Source organism: Marmota flaviventris, unplaced genomic scaffold (assembly GCF_047511675.1).
Source record: "Marmota flaviventris isolate mMarFla1 unplaced genomic scaffold, mMarFla1.hap1 Scaffold_56, whole genome shotgun sequence".
NCBI lineage: Eukaryota > Metazoa > Chordata > Mammalia > Rodentia > Sciuridae > Marmota > Marmota flaviventris.
This window is the reverse complement of record NW_027288362.1, coordinates 452403-472138: the sequence shown is the minus strand read 5'-3', so window position 1 is coordinate 472138 and position 19736 is coordinate 452403. Positions and strand designations below refer to the sequence as shown.

At 37.4% G+C, this 19736-nt stretch overlaps 1 long non-coding RNA gene across 1 annotated transcript; it reads right to left on the bottom strand.

Moving 5' to 3' along the window:
* Window positions 1–9192: 9192 nt before the first annotated feature.
* Window positions 9193–15454, bottom strand: LOC139704393 (uncharacterized). The gene is made up of 3 exons (XR_011706314.1): window positions 15393–15454; window positions 13244–13287; window positions 9193–9310 (listed from the first exon to the last, which is right to left on the bottom strand). It is a non-coding gene; the product is annotated as an uncharacterized lncRNA (long non-coding RNA).
* Between the last annotated feature and the right edge of the window lie 4282 nt (window positions 15455–19736).

Sequence of the window (19736 nt, the reverse complement as noted above, 5' to 3'; positions counted from 1 at the left end):
CTGGCTGAATCCCTGTTTATTCACTCTAGTTTTATACTATTTTTTTTTTTACCACACCTTGTAATTATCAGGTGCCACCAGATTTCTCATTTACCCTGAGGTCAGAAATATCTGGTCTGGTGGTCTTCATCCTGATATTCTTACCTTTCACTCTTATCAGGAGAGGAAAGCCTGCAGAGGCTTTATTCACTTTATCAGGATGAGGGGAAGTAATTTGTCTGAGGCCATATTAGAGGGCTCTGTGGGTGTGCCTGGTGATAAATGACCTCTAATAATGACCTCAGGTTTCAAACTTGAGTTTTGTAAGTGGAGTGAAAAACTGATGTGACTCAATTTTTGAGAAACCAGCCTCTACGTCAGAGCAAAGCCTGTCCAAAGCGGGGAGTTACCCTTGTCCATGGAAAAACTCAGAGTGCTCCTAGGCATATACCCACCCTGCTGAGTTGTTTGTCTGTGAATAACTGGAGAGATCTTCCATGCCAAGTGATCCTGACTCAGTTACACTAGGTTAGGACCCATAGCAACCCCCTAGCTACCACAAAATGCATGAGACACAGAAAATACCTGAAACACCAGGTAACCTTCCCAGTAGTTTTGTTGATTGGTAAAATGATTAGGCAAGTTTATCATATACACTCTTGCAACCTCTCATGGCCTAAACCAATCAGTTCAAATGTATCCACAACTTGAACTAACCAATCACCCTTACACAACTTGTTCCTGCCAATGAATGTGCTAATCAATGTTAAGAGTTGTTGTTTGACTTTTCTGTGATGTGAAATGATTGGCTGTATGATGTCGTGATGCATACAGTGTCCCCCAAAATCTATTAATCCTCACTGAATTAAGGGTCAAGACTCACTCTTTGGGACCACTGTATCTGAAATGGTTGTGAGTCCAGGCTTGAGCTTACAATAAACACTCTTGTGTGATTGCATCAGATTCAGCTCCTGGAGGTCTATTGGGGTCCCATGAATCTGGCATTACAGGAGTTGCTTAGGCTCAGGCCTAAGGCCATTCTCACACAACCCCTTTCACCTTGACAGCTCTTCTGCAGATAAACAGAAGCCATAACACATAACTCCTGTCTTCATAAACTCGATCTCTTGAGTCCAGTGTCATTTCAAGTTCTGGGTTTAAAAAGATATATTCATTTTCCTTGATGTTTTCAATAAAGCACACAGAATTCTTAGAAATAGCTTGAAAGGATAACAATGTTATATTGCAAAACTTCATGAACTTTCAAATTGCTTGCTGTGGGTGACTGACCAGTATGTGAAAGGCCTTGGGGATATGTGAATATATTATGAATATAATAGAGAGAACTCTTGAGACTTTTTTTCTTACTGTACACACATCCTGAGGCCAAATGAGGCTGTTTACTAGAGGTCATTTCTCAAAAAATAGATAATGATCATAAAGGAATAAATTAACCTATATATTATAAATAAATCTAATATGTATTTGATTAAAATTGAGGACATATATAGTCATGCCAAATAGTTTGCTGAATCATTTCAATTACAGTTATTTTAATGTTTTGCTTACTAACTGCATTAGAGACATCATTGAACTGCACTTCAGGAAAACTGTTAATTCTAGCACTGAACTTATCAGGTTTTGACACTTTGGTATATTACTTATTGCCATAGGATCTCTTGTTTCTCAATGTGTATATTTATAAATTTACAGATTCTAGAAGGTTTTAGAAAGATAAAAGAAAATATGTATTAAAAGAGTAGTTTAAAAAGCTCTTTAATATACCATTGCTATGGTTATTAAATAGCATTTTCTTTTTAAGAATGTATTAACCTGGGGCTGGGGATGTGGCTCAAGCAGTAGCGCACTTGCCTGGCATGTGTGCGGCCTGGGTTTCATCCTCAGTACCACATACAAACAAAGATGTTGTGTCCACCGAAAACTAAAAAATAAATATTAAAATTCTCTCACTCTCCCTTTAAAAAAAAGAATGTGTTAACCAGCAATATGTATAGAACAATAACATAATAAATAAATATGGTACAAAGAAATAAACATAAAGTAATAAATGTTATATGATTTATTTTATAATAATATTGGTAAAATATACCCAGAGGTGAAAATAAACATTTAAATAATGATAAATGTACATGTCCATTTTTATTAAGGTATAGTGAAATACATCTATTTTTGTAATATACTTTTGTTCATGAAAGCATCATAAATATTATTATCAAATATTATTGTAGCTGCACAAAATTAAAAATCCAAATTGTACATATATCAGTAAATAAATGGATTTTAGTGACTGAAATTTCTGAGTCTGTTATTGTAAAACACAAATATTCAGTAAAATATGCTCTGAAGAAAACCTCAATTTGAAAATGTAAAAACATAGAAAGGAGTATTTAGAGTTGTTTTACCATGAGATTAATTTAAAATAGTTTTGATACCCGAACAAATACTCTGAAGTTTTTACTCTTAAGAAATACATATGAAAGAGTACAGCAATTCTGTCTCTGAGTAATGCAAGCAGAAGTGAGAGATGATAAGAATATTAAGTAAGCCCCCAAAATCTGAGGACCATGAAATAAATAAATTCTTGGCAAGAAAATATCAGAATCAATTTTGATGTAAAGTCAAAACTAATAAGCATTCTAATTTACCAAATCTTAATGATTTAATATATTAGAGAAAAAAAGTCAGAATTCTAAGCAAATACTTGAGAAATAGGTGTGCACAACAAGGTTTAACCTCAGAAAATTTTATACATCCCCTGTGTCTGTCCATGTGTCTCTCTCACGTCTTTCCACTGTGACATCAAAAAAAAAAAATGAAGAACAAGTTTTTGAGTAATTATATTTAGGTCTTAAAATGGTTAAAGAAAATAATTAGCTCTCTTTATCTATTTTTAGAAGTAATTTTCTTAGTATTTCTTCAATAATTAATGATTACCCTGTGCATGTTGCTCATAATACAGAATGTGTAGAACCACCCAGAATGAGAGCACTATTTAAATAATGTCAGAACAAAAAGTGCTACAGGACAGTAAGAACTGAAAAACAAGGCCAAAGCCAGTGCAGGACCACACAGCATTTAGGGCTATATCAAAGAGGAATGGAGTTGGTCTTAAGAGGTCTGACTTCCCTTAGCCAAGACAAAGGACTAGTACATACTGTCTTAAAACATATTTTTCTTCAAATCTTATATTTTTATGGGTACATGGTAAGAATCCAGAAGTTAAATGTAAACTATCAAATTTACATTCATTTCTGGGACACTTTTACTTCTAGTTCTCTAGATTAATTAACTTTAATGCCTTTCACCATATTCTAGATATGGTAGATAACTTTTTCTTATTCAACATTTATCAGGTAATTTACAAAGGACTCCATTACAGAATATAGTCATTTTTAAAAATTCATAAAGCAACGGATGAAATTATTTAAAACACAGACACAGTCATATCACAGGATATAAATCTGTGTAGACACCATGGTCTTTATGTTTAGCTCCTAGTTTAAAGAAAGGTTGAGTGGCTTGGATGTTTAGTTTTAAACCTTATCTCAAAAAACTTGAAAGAACTTTTCCTGTGTCTTTAGACAGGGAGACTGGTGGTAACTCAGGGACAACTGTGGGTTTGGCACCTTTATTCATGATCACTTTTTACTTTGTGGAAAGACTTTAAACTCTTTGAAGATTCACATTCCCACTCAGCAGTAGAGAATTTTATTTTTTTCATGTTCTACCTGCCCTTTTCCATATCTCATTTCTCTCATTTTAGAATCATGTTAGGAAAATTTATTCTCCTTGTCCAATCTTCTGTTTTCATTCTGAAGAATCTTTTCAACACTATCTTCCAGGTTTTATAATAGCCATCTATTTTTTTTTAATTTTTTAATCTTGTTCTTAATATACAAATTCTCTGCCTTCATTTTTGAGTTTTGCACCTGGTGAGGTGTGATTCATTGAGTTCAGGTTTGAAAAAATAATCTTTAAGTTATAAAGTTTCAATCATACATATTAAGATATAGAAACAGTTTTAAAATTACCGTATTTGCTATATTTTAAGTACAATAATTTTAAATTACAAATATTTAAAATACATTAATTTTCTTTCTCATTTGGCAATCTTAATGAAGTCATAATGGCTCACTCTATTGTTACTTATAATTGTATCCTATTAAATATGCCTTTTCATTTATTATTCATGTAAAATTATTAATAGAAATTCATCACTGGTTAAGAGACATGAGTCAGCCAAGAGGCAAGTTAAATAAAAATTCAAGTTTTTCTCCATACACAAAATAACTGTCTAAGCATACTTTATGCTGGAAAAATACTTCAAGATGGCAAGTAGCACAAACAAGTGTGCTGAAGGCTGAAACTGATTCTGAAAGCTAATGCCTCTCCCACAGCACACCATCACAAAGTGAAGATTTCTAAAGTCTGGGAGACTAAGGTGGATATTTTTGATGGAAACACCTACTCTTGTGATACTAACAAATTGTAGAGGAAAAATGATTCATAAAACCCATGAAATGCAGGAACTCCAGAGTTCTGAGAACTATCTCAGATGTAAGCCACCCAGTAGACCTGCCTGACCATTAGATTTTGTTCACTTTAGACCTTTTAGAGTGGGAAATAAACATTGATTAAATAAATCACTGAGATGTGAGGTTCTAAACAACATTTATTTTCTCAACTATACAGTCTAAAACATTACTCCTAATGGATTAAAGCACAAGCATCTGGAACATATTTTTCAAGGCTTTTTAATTTTTTAGAATATACATTTAATGTGCCACATTCTTTTCCAAATTTCTTATGGAACAATATCAAAGATTTGACATTATGCTTGACAATACTTGGGGAGTCACTTCAAGAACTGTAGAGTCATTCCACTCATGCCAAGATGATATCATATTTACATAAAGAGTGAGTTTTTAGGTTATTTGTGGTATAAGGTACAGATTCTATTCAAAACATTAGCAAAAGAAAATACAATCATTGTCAGATGAAGTCCTGATATATAAAAATAAAATGACTTAAAAAAATTCCAAGCTGGACATGGTGGCGAATGCCTGTAATCTTGGTTGGCTCTAGAGACTAAGGCATGAGAATTGCAAGCTCAAAGCCAGTCTCAGAAATTCTGCAAGATTAAGTCTCAAAAAAAAAAAAAAAAAAGAAAAGAAAGAAAGAAAAAAGAAAAGAAAGAGCTGGGGTTTGGGTCAGTAGTTAAGCACCTGTGGGTTCAATTCCTGATTTAAATAATAATACTAATAATAATTCTAAATGACATCATGATAAACACAATAAAAATTTGTAACTGAACGTTTTTTTGGTGGTACTGGGGATTAAACCCAGGGCCTTGTGAATGTGAGGCCAGCACTCTAGCAACTGAGTTATATCCCCAACCTTATAACTGAACATCTTACTAGACTTTAGTTTCCTTCTGTGACTTTTGTGCTTTTGCTATTCCTTCTCTTATCCTATACTTTCTGCCAAAATTTTCTTCAGAAACGAAAAACTCACTCCTTCCACAAATTACCTTCATAAAGGAAAATTTCTGGACATATTCACCCCTTTGGTAAGGATTGTCAAGTCTTCTATTATGAGTTAAAAACTCTATCCTCTTCTTTAATTCGGTACTTCTGCCTGTTTTTCTGTCCTTTTTTTAAAAATTGTGATTTATAACTGCATAGTTACAATTATGGTTTACATTGCTTCCTTGCCTTAGAACAATTAAGCCTTTTGCACACTTATCTCTAAACCCCAATACTCATGCTTTGGTTTTTCTTTGTGTTCAGCTACATCACCAAGGTGGTTACAGGTCTTAATGCAAGCAGTTTCTGTTTGATCTGGTCCTGGCTTCCTCCCTCCCATGTATGGTGTCCAAATTTTTTTGTGCTTCGTGAGACTTTTAGTGAGGTTACATCTCATATACCAGTTTTGATGTAATGAGATGTCTTTTTGCAAATGTGGTGGATGTGATAAGTGGATGTGATATTGGGACTTCATGGAGATAAGTGACTGTAGTGTGTACCTGTCCTGCTATGAGGTCTTCTTCATGGTATAAAAACATTGTCTTGTCCCTTATTTACAAAATTTGAATTGATGGAGTATACAAACCAAGCTTCATGTAGTTCTGATCTCAAAAGTTATGACCACTGCATGTCTACATTGTATAGAGCACTTGCTTTTTTTCAGGGCTACTTTACTTTAGAGAACTCTGAAAATTCTTTTATAACATATAAGTAAAGAAAACAGGCTGGGGATGTGGCTCAAGAGGTAGAGCACTCTCCTGGAGTGTGTGCAGCCTGGGTTTGATCCTCAGCACCACATACAAACAAATATGTTGTGTCCGCCAAAAACTAAAAAAAAAAAAAAAAAAAAAAAAATTATAATTAAAATTCTCTCTCTCTCTCTCTCTAAAAAATAAATAACTAAATATTTGTAAAAAAGAAAAAGAAAACAATGTTGGGCATGTTCAAAATTTCCAGAAAAATCTGAGAGCAATTATTAATGATTGACAGATAAGCAAACTGAGAATCCCAGAGTTAAGTGATATATCATAGTTTATAAAGTTACTAAGTGAGAAAAGCTAAGATTCAAATGAAATCTAGCTAAGGTTTTACACCTAAAAAATACTATAATATTCACAAATTCTTACACCTAATACATTATGAGGCAAGGCTATTATTTTATTGGATTCTCCATTTAATATTTTCATTTTAGAAACATTTTATTAGTAGAAATAATAGTATTTCTGATGATAAATATATAAGAAAATATTCAACACCTTCAACATCCACAATGTTCAATAGAAACCATGTAGCGTTTTTATACCTTTATATTAGATTTTTAGAAAAAGCATTTATAATCTGATAGTTAAAATCATTTTTTAAATTGTGCTATTATAAACATTGTTGTAGCTGCATTTTTGTCGTATGCTGTGATGCCCTTCAGTATATGAATTGATAAATAAAATGTTCTTTTTATACAAAATAGGATAATGCTCATCATTAAAGAGAATGAAATCATGGCATATGCAAGTAAATGGATGGAGCTGAAGAATATTATGCTAAGTGAAGTAAGCCAATCCCCTCAAACCAAATGCTGAATGTTTTCTCTCACATAAAATTTCTGATATGTAATGGAAAGGAGGGAGAAGCATGGGAGGAATAGAAAAAACTATAGATAAGGCAGTGGGGAGGAAGGGGAAGAAAGGGAGCATGGGGATAGGAAAGTGATGGAATGAGATGGATGTCATTATCCTAAGTACATGTATGAAGACATGAATGGTGTGACTCTGTTGTGTACAAGAGATATGAAAAATTGTACTCTATTTGGGTAATATGAATTACAATGCATTCTACTGTATTTTATAACAAATTAGAATAAAATGTAAAAATTATGTTATAAAAGATTGTGAGCAAATTCAGAGGAAATAAAATATTTAAATACAAAAATAAAAAAGCATGTTTATATATGTTGAAATGTTTTATATATTCCATTGTGAAGTTTGTAATACTCAAGAATAAGTGTAACATATTATGAAAAAAAGCAAATACTTTTGAAGCAACTAAAATATATTCATTTATTAAAAAATAATATATTGTCTCATTTAAATCTATTCTTTGAGTGAGATAGAGAAAGACAGAATACAAAGAGTGATTAACAAAGTAAAACAAAATAGGTAGAAGTGGAGAACTAAATATATAAATGAAGAAAGAAGTCTTAATGTACTAGAGAATCCATGCTAAAAATAAGAAAAGTAGTGAATGCATGATAATACTGTGAGGAATGACAGATTATTTATCCTCTGATAAATCTCTGAAAACTTATTTTCTTGGGATATAGATAACATATGAAACTATTACTCACAAGTTTAGACACGATTTTGTAATTACTTATTCATGAAAGTTTATTAAATAATATCAATACTAGATACTTCCTGGAATTTTTCTCCAAGTCGTTGAAATCTTATATATATTTTAGAATATGTATGTGCATGTGCACTCCAGAACACTATATATAAATGTATATATGTTTTATCTAAGGTTAACTTTTCTATGTATGTAAAATAATTTGATTCTTTTATATTTTTCTAAATATAATGGTAACTGAAATATTTTTGTAGAAAATTTAATATGAGTGATCTGTTTACTTCATTTTAAAGTGTCTGAATTTTTTTTTACATAACTGGCTTTGTAAGCCAGTCATTTCTATATTTTAAATAAAAGGTGTGTTTGAGGGGTCTGGGGATGTGGCTCAAGCAGTAGCATGCTCGCCTGGCATGCGCATGGCGCTGGGTTCGATCCTCAGCACCACATACAAATAAAGATGTTGTGTCCGCCAAAAACTAAAAAAAAAAAAAAATATTAAATATCTCTCTCTCTCTCTCTCTCTCTCTCTCTCTCTCTCTCTCTCTCTAAAAAAAGGTGTGTTTGAATAAAAGCATTTTAAGAAAGCCTCCACTCAATGATGAATAAAATTCCCTATTAAAGAGTATTTATTTTTTTTAGTACAAAATATTTCCCATGGAAAGAAGCAATGGATGTTAGCCCACCACAGTACGCTAAATCACCTTTCATATAAACCTATGGCAGGGATGCTAAGAAGATTATATTTCAAAGCACAATGGATCTCAAACATCAAATAAAACTCTAGGCTTCATGAAACCAAAAGAAAAAATTTTACCAGCATTTTCTATTTACCACAAAGCCTATCTCAAAGAAGTAGGCAGTCCTATGCTAAGTATTTGATAGCATACCCTTGGTGTCAACATTTCCTATTCTTCTATAACAATCACTGAAGGTCCAGATTTCCCCTCACAGTCAGAATTCTATTTTCTTCTATAGGGTGTGGTGAGCCACTTCTGCCGTTTCTGCAGACTATGGTCACCATTACAAGATGGTGCTGGCTCTGCTCTGGTCTGTGACAAACAACTCCTTATTTGGGAGAGTTGGCACATGATTTTTCACCACCCTATGAGAAATCTCCACGTGGCAGCTTTGCATTGGGGCTTGAGATGCTTTATTAAGGTTGGGAGGGGCATCCAAGAGGGAGATGAAGAAATATCAAGGGCCTGAATAAACTGCTGAAAGAAGATTCCTGAGTTGCGTCTTCCTTGCGGGCAAGGGGTCACGACAAGTGGTGCCGAGACCCGGGAACCAGAACTTTCAGCAGTCAGGGGTGGTGCACCGGTTAGTCCCAGGTAAGTGGGATCCGTGACCAAAGCGGGGTTAGTCCCAATAAGTGGGATCCGCGATCAAAGCGGGGTTAGTCCCAGGTAAGTGGGATCCACGACCAAAGCGGGGCAGCTCCTCTGTAAAGAAAGAGAGAGCATTACATTTTATTGCAGCTGCACTGTCTACTTTCGCTTCTACTTTCGCTTTTGTTTTCTGTGTTTCTTTTGTTGTGTCATTTTGCTTTTGTTTTTTGTGCTTCTTTTGTTGTTGTGACGACAGGGACCCTCCCCTGTAAAAGGAAGAGAGCGGGGAATTCATAGAACGAACGCTCCCCTGTAAAAGGAAGAGAGCGGGGACTTTTGTACTTTCACTTTCTTTATAGCTCTAAAAACATTATGGGCGTTGCTTCTTCAAGCCCAATTTTGTTGACCCTAGATGGGTTGTTACATTCAAAAGGACTTAGTATAAAGCAGAGTACTTTGCATATGTTTTTAAGAGAAGCTGATATAGCAGCTCCTTGGTTTGCTTTTTCAGGGAGTCTTACGGTTCCCAGCTGGGACAAATTAGGGAAAGATCTAGATTTCGCTCATGAGCAAGGTACCTTGCAGGGTGGCATTATACCACTTTGGAAGTTAGTTAGAGGATGTATAACAGATGGTAAATGCCAGGAAGCTGTGAGTGAGGGTCAAGCTATTCTTGAGCAACTGCATGAGGAAAAATCTGAAGGATCATGTAGTGAAGTGGCAGAGAGTATTAAGAGTAAGAGTAGTGAGAAGGCAAAAGAGCCTGAAGATAAAAATAGGAGAAGGCTCTATCCAGACTTGACCAAATTCAGAACGCCTGAGAACACAAGCGACTCAGAGAGTTCTGAGGACCTTGATATATTGTTACAACAACTACATAAGATAAAAATGAAAAAGAAGAAAAAGGAGACACAAGGCACGCAGGCCTACTGTAAGAAGGGGAAGGGAGTTAACATCGGTCAACAAAACTCTGAGGAGGAGGAGGTAGAATAGCTAGAAGAAGATATGGTGCCGATTGCCCCACCTCCATATGTGGGGGGGAGCCAAGGTTCCGGGAGATCTTTTCATGCACAAGTTTGGAGGACAGTTAATACAGATATGGGACTTGCATACCCTGTATTTCAGGACAATAACAGTGGAAGATATCATGAGCCTTTAGACTTTAAGAGAGTTAAAACCTTGGCAGAATCTGTCCGCACTTATGGCATAGATGCCACTTTCACTCTCACTCAGGTGGAGGGACTTACTAGATTTTGCATGACTCCCTCAGATTGGGCTAGTCTAGTCCGCGCTTGTGTTTCCCCAGGGAAATATTAGGAGTCCAAAGTTGGCTGTTTAATGTTTCTGGCAGTACCCAAGACTCGGAGCGAGGTAGGAGGCTTAAAATTTCTGCAAATAATTCACAATTATCTAATGCTACATTACCTTCTGCAGCAGTCTGTCTCCAATCTCCGTTCCTGTTTATTTTGGCTAATGATACATCACAGGGAATGCTTAATTGTTCTAATGTTACCTGCTACTTATCTGAGTGTTGGAATGGCTCCTGGACTATGGCAGTGGTTATGAAAATTCCAACTTTTGTCCCGATCCCGGTTACTGCGGATCCAGAGTCCTTTCCTATTGTTGAACTGATTAGAGCCCGTAGAGATTTTGGAATTACGGCAGCTATAGTGACAGCTGTGGCGGTATCTGCTGCTGCAGCAGTTACAGCTGGAGTAGCCATGGCCAGCCAAGTACAAACTGCTGCCACTATTAATCAGGTTATTCAACAAACATCCACCATACTTGAATCTCAAAGTAAAATTAATCAACACATTTTATCTGGGATTCTGGCTGCTAATCAAAGGATAGATCTACTTCAAGCTCAAGTTGAGGAATTGTCTGGCCTAGTACATTTGGTTTGTATTGATCAACGTGCACATTTATGTATAACCTCTGTCAGATTTTATGATTCCAGAAATGCCTCCTGCATCATCGGAGAGTATCTATCCGGAACCTGGTCCATGGAAGCAGAAAACTTGATCCAGTCTCAACTAACTCAGATTGCTGTTCTGAATAGCACCCGTGTCGAACCAGTGACTTTGGGTCAATTCACCAGTTGGCTATCCTCTGCCTTTTCCTTCTTTAAGGAATGGGTGGGAGTGGGCATTTTTGGTGCAATGTGTTGCTTCAGTATGTTCCTCTGTTTGTGGTTTCTCTGTCGCCTTAAGGCCCGCAGTGCTCACGATAAGGCTATGATCATACAAGCTCTTGCAGCTTTAGAAAATGGCAACTCGCCTCAAGTCTGGCTTGCACATCTTAAACAGTAAACCTTTGACATGGTCGTTACACCCCAAGTTATTATAACATTGCACTGGGATCGACATGACTTTCCTTGTCATTCTCTTAGTGTTGGAAAGCCCTTGCACTCTGCCGGTCTTACTGCCATTGCACGCAGATGGGTTTCCACACTAGTGCTTTTCTATCGCCTTAAAGTCCGTGCCTTTCTTTCAGGGTGCTGTCAACTTGTTTGTCGTTATAAACAGCCACAGTTCAGCCTCAGCTATCCCCCTTCGTCCACCATCGTTACGATACAGGATGCGAGGCAAGGCACTGCACTTGAGTGATCCTTGACGTGGACCTCAAGGAGAGCATGTCCTATTGCATGCGGGTTAGACACGTCCACGCCCTGCCCCACGAAAAAAGGCGTCAGCTGATATGGCCTCAGATCTGGGGAAGGGCCCTCCTTAGGACTGAGCCATACTATGCAGCCACTTCTGCACAGTGGGATAGGACCTCTACTCTCGCCTGTATTGTTTTAAGTAAACAGAAAGGGGGAACTGTGGTGAGCCCCTTCTGCCGTTTCTGCACACTATGGTTGCCATTACAAGATGGGGCTGGCTCCGCTCTGGTCTGTGACAAACAACTCCTTATTTGGGAGAGTTGGCACATGATTTTTCACCACCCTATGAGAAATCTCCACGTGGCAGCTTTGCATTGGGGCTTGAGATGCTTTATTAAGGCTGGGAGGGGCATCCGAGAGGGAGATGAAGAAATATCAAGGGCCTGAATAAACTGCTGAAAGAAGATTCCTGAGTTGCGTCTTCCTTGCGGGCAAGGGGTCACGACAATAGGGTATGCTCATAAAGCAAAACAAATAGGAGTTCATGGAAAAGGACTTTTTCACTCATATTTTCCTTACTGTCTTTTTTCTGGAAACAAACAGAAGGCATCTGTCTTCAAAATTGCTTTCACCATAGTTTACTACAATTTTCTAATCCCAATATTGGACTGCAGGATCCTCTTTTGTGGGAGCCAGTGTTGAGGGTCTTCTGCTGCCAAACAGAGGCCTCACAAGCCATGTGGAATGTGGATGATCCATGCCATGTCTTGTGAGCTGCATGGCTTACACAGTTGCTTTCCAAAGGATTCAACCTGATGTGATCTAAAAGGTCCTGTATTATATAAATTCTGATTTTCTTTTAAATTGGCCATCTTTATTCAGCTCAGCTAGTGTGCTGCTCCTAATGGTATCTGCATTAATACTAGTGAAACAGACTACTTCAGGATTTTTTGTATAAAAAGCCCAACCATCTTAAATAGGTTAATATACCAGTGGATTAAAAGGCCCTATTCTTACAGCTTTATGACTCTAATTAGCTTGAATGCTTAAAATTGATTTAAGTTATAAACCATGCTGTTTTGTTGCAGTAAATGGTACTGTGTATGTGCATCAAATCACTGTATCAGTGTGAAGTAAATGTATGGATACTTAGATCAAGACAGCAGAGGCATGGGTGAGAAATTCTACACATCAAGAAAGAGCTGAAAGACCTGTGTTTGTGCCTGGAGCTGGGATTGTGACTCAATGGTAGAACACTTGCTAAGCATGTTTGAGGCACAGGGTTTCATCTAAGCACTGCATATAAACAAAATAAAGACCCATCAACATCCAAAAATGTATATAAATAAAGAAAGTGCTTCAGTACTTTCTCAGAATTAGTCTATGCCGTTTTAAGAAAATAAGAACAAAATGAAATGTTTCACCCCTTGTAGAAAAGCTATTACCTTCAATAAAGTGCTGCTTATAAATTTATTTCTTCTTTGTTATCCTGTGAGGAAATTACAACATGTTAAAATTTCAGTTGTATGTTATCAGCCAAAAGATTGATTGAATATCAGAGTTTTTCTTCCTATGCAAAAATCACCACCCTTACTGCTTTGTAGGAGAAATTAATAAACACAGAAAGCTTGGCTATTCTCACAAAGTTTATGTAAATATGTTACTATAAATTAATTTATATAATCAATTATGATTTGCTATGAATACAGATGTCTTGTTACCATTTGGAACACATGAAGAGGTGATGAATTGATCGCTATTTCAGTTTCAAGAGAAACATTTCCTATAAGGGTGTCTGTATTTTGTCAAGAAGATAAAACAAGAACATTAAGGACTTATTGATTCCTGATCCATGCAAAAATAACTGAGAAAGAAGGGTGATATCACTTAGAAAATGTACACAAGTCTATAAACCACTTTAAAAAAATCATATTAAAAATGCATACACAGAAGTATAGATCCAGTTAAGACAAAATTAGCTACTCCAGGCAATAAAACTACAGGAGATATCACAATATCAATACTTGAGAAATAGTGCCACTTGTTATCTGATCATATCACTCACTGAAACATTACCCAGGAGAGTCAGAGACAGTATAAACACTCCCAGAACCATTTAGAGCACACTATTCTTTAAGACCTCAGAAGTAAATGTTAGCTAGAACGTACTGACATACTAAAATTGTTTATTTTCACAAAGGTGAACCAATATATTCTGCTTTACAACTCTCTTGGCAGGCCAGAGAACAGGGTAAATTTATTATCTACAGCACCATAATGCTCACAAAGAGCTCTGTATTATTCATAAGACTGCATATAAATTATTAAAAAAATATATATTTTTTTCCAGTTTGTAACATTGTTTTATACATATCAATACATTATGTTGTGGCCAGCAAAGTACATATTATTACTGACAGCTGTTGACATGATTCAATAAAGCCCCAAGGGGTTTCACTGATAATCGTAAATCACAACTACTTTTCCAAATAAAAAGCCACTTCTATCTCTCACAATATTTAGAGGAGGTTTGGAGAAATGTCAGTGGTACATAAGGAAGAAACTTGGGCAGAAGCCCCAAGAAACCAGTGTAATTTTCTAAGTTTAGTGGGGAGGAGAGGTGGTCCTGTGTATTAAAAAATAAGCCCTCTGTAGAAAATGGGGTCTCTCATGTGAAGATTAATAAGTCTAATTTTGGAAAGAGAGTTTTGTCAGACTTTGCCAGTATTTTATTTGGTTTCTTATCTTTCTCTTCCTGTGTTAGATGGTGAAGTGCCTAAGTTTGAAACCACATTTTGAGATGAATGTCCTTAAAAAAGTTTAGAGATTTTTCTATTGACTTAGAATTCCTCTGCAGTTTTCAATTTTGCAAGTCATATTAAAATAGGCAGACTGCATAACCAAATGTTATTCGGATGTCTTCAAATAAATTTAATAATTTCTTTTTTATTCCATGTACAAAGGAATAATTTAATTACAATGAATAAAAAATAAGTTGAGAGTAGTTGGTTCTTTTCATAAAGCAAAATTTTTTAGACATCAAGAACTCCTTGAATACAATTTTGAGCTGAAATATGGGTGGACTCCTCCTGCCCCGGCTGGCCCCAGCGCACCTCTGGCACACATGTCCACCCAGAAAGTTAAGTCATGGGGGAGCTAGCTTGGCGCCTCTGAGGCCCCGCCCCCAATCCCCGCCCCTGGCTCCGGCTCCCCGCCCCAGGCTCCCGCCCCCACCGCTGCTGGCCAGGCTCCCATCCGCGGCGGGGCCTGCTCTGCGGGATCCTCAGCCGCCCTGCCCGCTGCAGCTCCTGTTGTGCAGCGCCCCTGGCACTGACAAGGGCGGCTGTCTGCGGGGCGGGGCTCCCCTCCTCCTCCTTCTCCTCCTAGAGGCTCAGCCGGGGGTTGCCTCTGACACTCCGCTTCACCTTCACACACCCCCAGCACTTCCCGAGTCCTGCCTCCCCTGGCTGCCCTGGGGAGAGCTGGAGCCTAGGCTGTCTCCAACCCCGCACCAGTCTGGGCGGCAGGCGCTCGCTTCTCCAGTGGGGTCCATGCCTGTCCCCCACCCCCCCCCCGCCCCGCTTGGGCGCTCACCTCTGGCCTGCACCGGGGTCCGGGACTCGTCTCCCGAGTTCTCCAGAGGCGCTGGAGCGCCTCCTTTCTCTCCCGGGACTCCGCCTCTTCCCCGCCTCTTCCCGCCCTCCCCACCCCAAACCCCAACTCCCCAGCTCCATGGCGCCTCCGGGATGCAACTCCCCTTTTCCGCACACTCGGGCAGCGGTGCCCACACCCAGAAACAGCCCTCTTGGGGGCGCTGGGCTCCTCCGGGATCCGCGCGGGCATTCACAGCAGGGGGTGGGGACCCGGAGCCCCCGCCTACCTCCCACCCGCCCTCGCAGCCCCTGGGGAAGGCGCGGTGACTGGCTACTGTCATCCTCCTTCAGGTGCCGGCTGCCCAGGGCGCTGACCTTTGCCGCTGAAGCTGTACCTGAGGCTGCAGCCAAGTTCCCGTGCTGTAACTCCTCCAGTTAGCAACTCCTCCTGCTCCACTCCTCCCCCCCTCCCCTCCTACTCTTCCTCCTCTCCCTGCTCCACCCCTCCCCCTCCTCCTCCTCATCTCAGCATTTGCAGAGAGCTCTGGAGCAGAGGAGGGGGCTCAGGAGCAAGGCCATCCCTCCCTCCTCCTCCCCAGCAGTGACCGCTGCCAAGTCCTGTCACTGGGGAAAGGACAGGGCGGAGGAGGGGGCAAAGGTGGACTGAGAAAAAAAAAAAAGAAATATGGGTGGAGGGCATAGGAGGTGGAGAGGTGGGGCAATTCTCCCTGGGCCATGGAAGTTTTTCAGTATCTCTCCACCAAATTAAAAGTAATAAAAAAATTTTAAAAAAACTCATAAGGAGAAAAAGAACTTCTGAAGCCATCAACATTTTTCTTATTCTTTAGTCTCCACCTTAGAACCTAAAACATTTTATGCTACTATCATCATCCAATGATGGTTCTGCAGGCTTATGGGGGAAAGGCATTTTAAAATTTTTAAAAATCTTTCTGGGTGATTTGCACTTATTCTTTTATTAATTATGATTTTTTTCTAGTCTATCCTAAACATGATTTTAATATTGTCAATTTTCCTTATGTGTCTCAACAAATCATTTTTTCCTCCATTAAAATCATTAGTATTCATTCAAAGAATTCTTTATATATATATATATATATATATATATATATTTATTTATTTTAGTTCTCGACAGACACAACATCTTTGTTTGTATGGCAGACACAACATCTTTGTTTGTATGTGCTGCTGAGGATCGAACCCGGGCCGCATGCATGCCAGGCGACCCTGCTACCGCTTGAGCCACATCCCCAGCCCTCAAAGAATTCTTTTTTGTTATTTAAAAAATTATATTTCCCATGAACTGAAAGCATCTCCTGTTAATAGTCTATCCTGAGAACATAGTGACCTAAGGAAAAAAAAAAAAGACCTTTGTAAAGAAACTCAAATAAAAACTATTTAATTCAATAATACTTTGCATCTACCTATACTTGGAAACTAATCTTTAATCTTTAACTAAGAAGTCAAAATGTGAAACTTTGTATTAAGGACTATCTAATTTAAGATCTTGGATCTGCTGACAATGGTGTCAAAATGTGAAAAGAAGCACACCTAAAACTGCTGAGTCCAGCAATTAAAAATATGAGAGGATAGCAGGCCCTCAATATCAAAGAAAAAAGGGGTCAGAAGCTTCTGATAGAGTGCTTTTCTATTATGTGTGAGGTACTGGTTGAACACTCAGCAGCACATTAAAAAAAAAACAACAAAGAAACAAACTAATAATGATATTATATCCATCTACAGCAACAAATAAAAATTCAAGAAAAAAAGGACTGTCTTAGATTTGTGTGTACCCTCACTACTTGTGTACACATAAATATATATATATATATATATATATATATATATATATATATATATATATATATATATATAGAGAGAGAGAGAGAGAGAGAGAGAGAGAGAGAGAGAGAGAGAGTATAAATTTTTCCTTTGATGCTTTTTCAAGAAACTTATATTACAGGTGTGCATCACAATTTTACAATCCCCCTACCCTTCTTCTTATTATTATTATTTTGAGTGGCTGTGAATTGCATTAAATGCCTTGGGTTGATTTACTTTGAGGGAGAATTTCCTTCCAATAGTAGGACCTAACCCAGACAGAAGTGCATTGACATTTATCACTGTATATAAGGTTAAAGCAATTTGTGAATAAATATGTATATATTTTTATTGATGGAAATGATATCACAGTTAGTTTAAAATTTTATTTAACTTTTCTGTTCACTGATCTTATGAAAAACAGCTTGAGGTTTAAACTCATTAGCAATTTCCTTAGGCATCATGGTCCCCATATCTCTCACCCCTAAAAAGAGACTCACAAGTATAATTTTAAAGTTTTTTCTATTCAAATTAAAAATGAAAAACAAAAGTCAGCCACAGTGACATACACCTGTAATCCAAGTGGCTCAGGATGTGTTTGCAGGAGAATTCTGAGTTCAATGTTACCTTCAGCAAAAATTAAGGCACTAAGAAACTCAGTAAGACCGTGTCCTTAAATGAAAAAGAAGGAGGAGGAGGAAGAGGAGGAGGAAAAGGAGGAGAAGGAGAAGAAAATAAGAGCTTAAACAAATTGTAATTAAAAACTCTATATTCAATATATTATCATGGCTTGACACTATGAATTTATTAATACATACATGCACTTTTGGAAAACCATCTTAATATTCACTATTTACCTGAAGTCTCAGGCATATCTCAGTTTACTGTATCCAAATTTCACATTGAGAGCTATGGATTCATTCACATCAGCAAGATGAAAGGCCTGAACCACTCATTTTTTTTTATGTCCTAGGTGATGGAATACACTTCCTGGACATATTCTGAACTGGGCCAAAGAACAGGAGAGACAGTGCACATTGAGACAGCTGGCAGCTCTAACCCAGAACTGTACAAATGTGGGCATTATTTCTCACTAGATTCTAAGAACAGATTCATTCCCATTTCAGATCCCACATGGTAAACATAAAGAATTGGTGTCACAGGAGGTGGATGGTGCCAGGTCTTCAAATTTTTCAGTAGCCCAGACTCTACAATATAAATGCATTAAAGGGAAACTTATTTGCAATTTTACCTTGACCCTAGAGGCAGGATTGAAATATTTGGCTTTTATAATTGTGCTAATATTCATACCAAATTTATAAGGTAGTGGGAGAATATTTTCACAATTAAAGGCATATATGTCTATAAATATTTTTCTATAGTTCAATACAGTTTATTAAGAGAGTCAACAAAATTTTAATGAAGAAAAAATAAATCACTGTCTATAAGATGACTGCTGTTTTTCATACAACCTCTGCACATCATGTGATTGAATCCTGGCATCCAGCCTATAGTGAATAAATTAACTAATTATCTGTCACTAATTAACTCATTCTAAAACTTATTAGCTCATATTTGGGATGGTCATCAATTTAGGCTCAGTTCACCTGGAATCTTTGCTGCATATAATTAGCTGATGGTTGGTAAATACACTGAACTTTAGAGTGTAATCTGCCTGCCAATAAAACACCCTGATGTTTTTCCCAAAATAACTCATGATTAAAAAAGTATTGTGGGCTTGTTCTCATGGAGGTAACAGTGTTCTGAAAGCAAAAACAAAAACATTCAAATGTTTCTTGACCAGATACCTGACTAATACTCTCATAGCAAACAGCATTACATAAATCATAAAAAAATAATAAGAGACCATATTCAAAGTTTTGGAAACACATTCTCCATTTTTCTAGAGTAGGAGTAAAAACATATCATCTACTTTCTGTATATAAATGAAGCTGAAGAATTGTTACATGTTGGCATTTATGATTATTGTACCTTTTATAATAGATGAGGTTCACATAGGTGTTCAGTGTGAAAGAATATTTGCTAAGTCTCACAAGAATATTTTCTAAGTAACTTTACTTGAATTCAGTTTCAACTTTACCTTATCTCAAAGCCAAAACTCCCCTCCTCTAGGTTACATGAGTTATCAATATTTTCATATTCTCTTGGATGTTAGATAGTGACACTTATTCAAAAGAGCAGAATTTTTGTTTCTTTTGTATCAGAGATCTTACCCAGGGGCATTTAAGCACAATGTCACACCTCCAGCCCCATTTTATTTTATTTTATTTTTTGTACCAGGGATTGAAGCCAGGGGCACTCAAAATAGGGCCACATCCCCAGCCCTATTTTGTATTATACTTAGAGACAGAGTCTCACTGAGTTGTCTAGGGTCTCACTTTGGCTGAGGGTGACTTTGAATTTACCATCTTCTTGCCTCATTTTCCCATCCTTCTGGGATTATGGTTGTGTGCACCTTGACCAACACAGTCGTCGTTTTGTTTGT